Below are 6306 nucleotides of genomic sequence, written 5' to 3'. Positions count from 1 at the left end.
TGACTTTTCTTCTGAATGACCTTCAAACCCTAGTTTCATCTGATTCTTCACCCATTGTGTATTTGATTCTCTTGCTTGATTAAGGTCCCCTAATACCCTCTTGTTAATGGTTCATTCATGTTGATTACTTGGTTATGATTCCATTCATTTGTGCTTAAGCCCATTGGTCCTAGCTCAAGTCTTTGATCCCACAACTTCCATTTTTGCTTCCATTCCATGACATTTCATCTGGTCATTTCAAGTGCCTAGTTCATGACTTGCTTGGTTTCACCTGGTCAATGTTGTTCAAGTCCATTTCATGCCATTGTCATGCCATTGGTGCTTGGTCTATGAATCATTGGTTAGGTCATAATATATCTTGGTCTTTGCTAAGGTCTTGGGTTAATTCTCATCATTGCCCATTCAAGTTAATTTGATTCATGTTAATGGTTCATTCAAGTCATAGTCTTGTTCATCATTCATGTTAATTTAAGTCATGTTCATAGTTCATATCAATCTATTTCAAGTCATGGTCGTGCAATGATTCATATCCATCAATTCATTATAAGTATCAAGATTCAATTTCATACAAACATCAAAGTCAAATCATGTTCATCATACAAGTATCAAATTTATTCATAAACAAGTGTCAATTTCATTCATATGCATCAAATTTCATTATTACAAATAAGATATCCATTACATGAGAAAATTTCAAATTTTGAACTTTGACCAAATGTTGACTTTGGTCAATAGTTGACTTTTTGGTCAACTTTGACCTAAGTCAACTCCATCCCAATTCCATCCCTAATCTTCCAGGGCCCATGTTGATTCTTGATTAACTAATTACACATGTTGTTTCTAGTTTCAATCTTGTTGCATTGTTCAACCGCCATTCTTCATGTGCATAACCATCCCAAAAGAACCTAGCAAAACAAAAGCCAATGGACCAAGTCAGAATTAATACATGGTCAAGATGCAAACCAAATGGAGCCTAGTTGCAATGCTATTACAAAGTCAGAGTTCCAACATAAGCCATGCAAATTGAACCTATGGAATCATGAACTTTTGCCATTAACCTGACTAAGACATGCATAACTTACCAAATGCATTCAAACAGTCCAAGTGGAATATATAGGCACACCTACAATGCATATATGGCCATGCTATTCAAGCCAAGGTCATAATGAGCAAGACCACCATAAAAATCCTGCAACAACCAATCAAACAGTATGATCATATCAACATTAGTGCAGGCAGTCACAACAAAACCCGATAACAATGCATCAATCCTTGCAAGCAGACCTGTAATGCAGCTAACATCAGCCACCAAAAGCAACTCCTTAAATTGCAGCTAAACTTGCAGACACATACACAACATTCAGCAGATATTTTCTAACCATAAAGCTAACTGCACAATTGAACACTTTACTGCATCGAATAGATTAGCAGAACTGAGCATCATCTGCTTTTCTCTCCAATTTCAATCATAGAACTTGGCACTAATTGGTATTCAAGCTAAAATACAATAATTCACAGTTGTCAATGAATTCACAACTAATTACCTTAACTGTTTCCTAATTGATTCACAAGTTGTAACAGAATTGAACAAAGTATGATAACAGAAAGAGAAAGGCATAACATAATCGGTATAGAGTATAAAAGGACCCCTGCATCATTGGCTTGAGTCAATTTTTGACTTCTTCTCAGATCCTAGCTTACACTCTCTCAGATCAAATCCCTTTCAACTTGCATCTTCTTCCTCAAGCTCACACGCATTCAACTTCATTCATCTCATTCTCAAGATCATCGAGTAAACCATATAAAACAGAGAGAAGGGAGTGGAGGAAGGAAGATACATAGCAAGCACTAAGAATCACATACATGAAGAGCGCTAAACTCATAGTATTGTTCATCGACATCGGCTTCGGAAGATCACCGCGTTAGAGATCCAACTCAGTAAGTTCTCTGTCGCCATCCTTTCCATTCATCCGTGTAGAACGACTTGTGATGTCTCTGCCTCTTCCTCGAGTCACCATGGCAATGCAAATCAACGTCACGTTTTCAAAATTTCCGAAGAGGATTCGGAAGACTGAGATGAACAAGGTTGCAGAGATAATGATGGGAGCTTCAAGCCTTGAATGGATGCGTAACTTTGTCTTGTTGTAGGGATTTGGTGAGTGTGTTTAAGAACACGATATTCATGATCTTCGCTGGAGATTTGAAATGCAATAGAGGCGCATCTGCAGAGATGGAGTCTTGCTTTGATTTATGGCGTCGGACCCTGTTTCAGGCCATCGAAGCCTATGCCTAATTGAATTGCTATTCGCCACCCTCACCAAGATTCATACACCCTCAATGCACTATCTTCTTTGGTGGGCCTAGAGTTGGGCCTTCACCTCCGGAGTTTCAACAAATTCACCCTATTCAGAGCTTACACCCCCTTTACTAGCCCATTCTTCTTTTTGTTTGTTAATCTTTTTTATATACTTGTTTTGCCTTGATTAATCCAATTAATTAGGTTAATTAGAATATTAATCTTAATTAACATTTTTAGAATTAATTAGAGTATTAGGAATTTTAGAACTAATTGATTTTTTAGGCATAATTAATTAGGTTTTTCTGGTTGTTATTAGGTTAATTAGATATAATTAGAATATATGTTTTTCTAAATAGATTTTAATTAATTTCCATAATTGTTTTCCACAAGATTTGACCATTTTAACCCTAGGGTTTTATTATTAAAATTATGTTCCCTTAGGATTAAAAATTGGTTTAGAATAGTTTATCTTTTAATCGTTAATTTTCATGTGATACTTGATAATTGATGATTAATTTGATCTTAACCTTTACATGATCCCTTAGTCAGAATTTTGTATATATTCTTAACCTCTAGATTAGGTTAACCCTAAGTCTCAATTTAATTTAAATCCTTTGATTTAAGTTGATCAAAAGAAATTTTGATTAACTAAATCATTTGATTCATGTATAATCCCACAACCTAGTCAAGTGATCAAAAGCCCCTTGATCACTTGATGAGACTATTTTTGTAAGTTGTGGATCTTAAGGCCTCAAGTTCAGATTTTCATGCAAGGCATCCCAGACAAATAAAGCAGTTGACTATACAAACCATATCAAAGGTGTTTTTTCAATAGCTGGTGTAAGACCCCAATTTTTACCCTAAGATCCCTCATGTTATTCTCATCATATGCATTAGCATTGGGATCACACCTTGACATTCTCCTTACCCCTCATTCATTGGGTTTGCATTGGAAGAGATCACCAAGCGTATTTAATTTTATCATACTTCATTTTTCATTATTTACTAAACAAAATACCAAAAACATGTCAATGTATAGTTTGTTGCTTTTGTAGGTAGTGTGTATGCTCACTTATGTTCTAGCAAGCTCATATCTAGGGTTTGAGACCCTCAATGCAAGAAGCTCAATCAATCAATGGTTCACATTGGATCTAATTATCATATATGGATCCCCATGATCTTCACATGTTATTTTGATCAAGAAATCATCAAAAGTTTAGAGTTGGTTTTCCTGGGAAACCCTAATTCATCTGGGTATCTTGTGTGGCTTCTTCAACAAGTTTCTTCAACAATTGATCAAATATTTCAAGGGATACTTAACCTTACATCATATTATGCATATATTATCCTCAATGAGTCCCAAAAGTCAAGATAATGTCAAGCTAGCAAGTTGGTTCACGGTGGTTGATCAGAGAAAGTCAACTTGTCAAAACTGGGGTTCCCTAGACCCTATCTCCTACGATTTTTGTCATATGGAAATGATTACAAGAGAAAAGTTACTCTAAGTGACATTCAAAACAACTTTCATGTTGAGGTAAATAGCTAATTTTTCTTGTAAAGTCATTTTTTATGGTGAAAGATTATAGGTCATTTTGTCTAAACCCTAGTTTGGAGGTCAACTTCCCAAGACCATAACTTGCTCAATTTTTATACAATGAAAGCCATTAAAATTTAATGATCAAATTAAATATGTCTACTTCAACTTTGATTTTTGGAGGAAGTGCAAATTCAACATGCAAATGCATATGCCAAGAGGAAACATTATAGGTCATTTTGGACCAATACCATTGAATAAGTGATTTTCCTCAACTTCTAAAATGCATAACTCCTTCATGCCAAATCCAAATGAGGTCAAATTTATGACCAAATTTAAAATGTTTGAAAGAGTTACAACTTTTATGAAGGAACTTTTCTCATTTGAAGTCCATAGATAAAGTTATTCAAGGTGGAAGAAGTGAACATTTAACTTGGGACTTAGAAATTTTACAAATATGTTTGATTTCCCAAACTTACACCTCAAAATTCATCATGATCCAAGTTTTAAATGAAAAAGTGTTCAACATGAAAGTTGTTCCCCTTGATCTCACCTTTCCAAAACATCCAAGATCATCTCATTTGGACTAAGTTTAAGGGACTACGCATGGATTCATTATGGGAAATGTTTTGGCAAGATTGAACTTCACATGATCATTTCCATTTGCATGCTTGCACATGATGGTTTTGTTGGTGTAAGCCCTAGAGGCCAATACTTTTGGTACTTGTATCGAATTATTTATTAATAGTAAAAGGCTTTTTCTTTATTATGTTTGATTAATAAAGTCCCTGGAATAGATAGTCCGTTTAATGTATTAAGTGTGACTTAATCATGAGAGCACATTAAACATAAGGACACTATTCTTAAAGTATCCGTAGTCGAGCTTTATTGTGAAGTGGGATAACATTAAAGCATTAAGACTATTATGTTTGTAGACTGATGATCACATCTCATGGATCATGGATAAAGAGTTATCAAGTCTTAAATATAGGTATGAATATTAAGAGTAATATTTATACCGGATTGACCCGCTATGAGAATACTATATAGAAAGTTATGCAAAGTGTCATAAGTTATTCTCATGGTTATAATGGTGTATACCACTCTTCGACCTGAAACCACTATGGATCCTAGATGTAGAGTCGAGTGCTTTATTGCTGATCCAATATTGTCCGTAACTGGATAACCATAAAGACAGTTGATGGGTACTCCACAAAGCATGCTGAGGGACATGAGTGTCCTAGATGGAATTTGCCCATCCTGCGTAACAGGATAAATATCTATTGGGCCCAATATTGAACTGGACAAGGATGACACGGTCTATACCTCGTGTTCAATATAGACATAAGGGCAAAGGGGTAATTATACACATAATTATTATCACAGGAGGTTTTGTCAGATCACATGACATTTTCATGTCTTGGGTAGCAGTGATGTGTTGCTAGATACCGCTCACTGTTTATTATGTTAAATGCGTGATTTAATATAATTGCCAACGTCGCGAAAACCTACAGGGTCACACACAAAGGACAGATTGATGAGAAATAGAGTAACTAAGGAACACCGTAAGGTACGGTGCACTTAAGTGGAATACGAAATATGGTAAGGTACCAAATACTTAAGTGATTTAGGCATATTATGAGATATGGGCCAAAATACACTTAAATGGGTTTTTTAGCTTGAAGCCCACACAAGTGGTTTTATAAATAGAACCCCTTGGGTAGAAACATTGTCACTCCACTCAGACTGAAACTCAAGTAAAGACTTGGAATTTTGTTTCCCTCTCTCTCTCACGCAAAGCCTTCATTCGTACCAGCTAGCACTGAGATTGAAGGAATCCGTTCGTGTGGACTGAGTAGAGACGTTGTCATCGTTCAACGTTCGTGATCGCTCCGTGGATTTGTATCCAAGGTTTTGATCGTTACAAGAGATTTGCACCAAAGGTTTGAATCGCCACAAGAGGTAACGATTCTATCACTGATCATGCCCATTCATAAGGATCACTAAATGGAGAAATTTTTAAATTCCGCTGCGCCTTGGATGGCAATTCTCCTTCAGGTTTCAGCAGACTTTGTACACGATTTGGAATTGGATTGCATCACTCTTGAGGCCTAAATGATTTCCCGTGCACCCATGCAAGGAAGTTGCTAATTTTGTCCAATTTTCAAGTGGTGCAAATATCAAACACATTGCCTATGTAAACAAGCTTAAGGCTTTAGATTCAGGAGGAACACCTTGCACAAGCTTTGCTAGAGCATTGCAAACCCTCACTGCCATAATATTTTTTGAGATTTATCTTGAAATCGAGCTTGAACTTCACCATCTGTTTGGATGTTCAAACTCCAGAAATTCACTTCCTTTTTTATTCCATTTGGTTTCTGCAAGCAAGAGGAGGAGAAAGCAATCAAATCCAAATCAAGGTCAAGTGAAATTGGATCAACTCGAAGGTGATTTTTCAGAAACTTCTCCTCTT

General features: G+C 35.9%; 1 long non-coding RNA gene across 1 annotated transcript; it reads right to left on the bottom strand.

The window, feature by feature from the left end:
- Positions 1–610: 610 nt before the first annotated feature.
- Positions 611–2311, bottom strand: LOC127106741 (uncharacterized). Its single transcript, XR_007795474.1, has 3 exons — positions 1285–2311; positions 1083–1189; positions 611–905 (listed from the first exon to the last, which is right to left on the bottom strand). It is a non-coding gene; the product is annotated as an uncharacterized LOC127106741 (long non-coding RNA).
- Between the last annotated feature and the right edge of the window lie 3995 nt (positions 2312–6306).

The sequence above is a fragment of the Lathyrus oleraceus genome, chromosome 7 (genome assembly GCF_024323335.1).
Source record: "Lathyrus oleraceus cultivar Zhongwan6 chromosome 7, CAAS_Psat_ZW6_1.0, whole genome shotgun sequence".
NCBI lineage: Eukaryota > Viridiplantae > Streptophyta > Magnoliopsida > Fabales > Fabaceae > Lathyrus > Lathyrus oleraceus.
The sequence above is the reverse complement of the archived record's forward strand: the minus strand, read 5'-3'. Positions and strand labels throughout refer to the sequence as shown.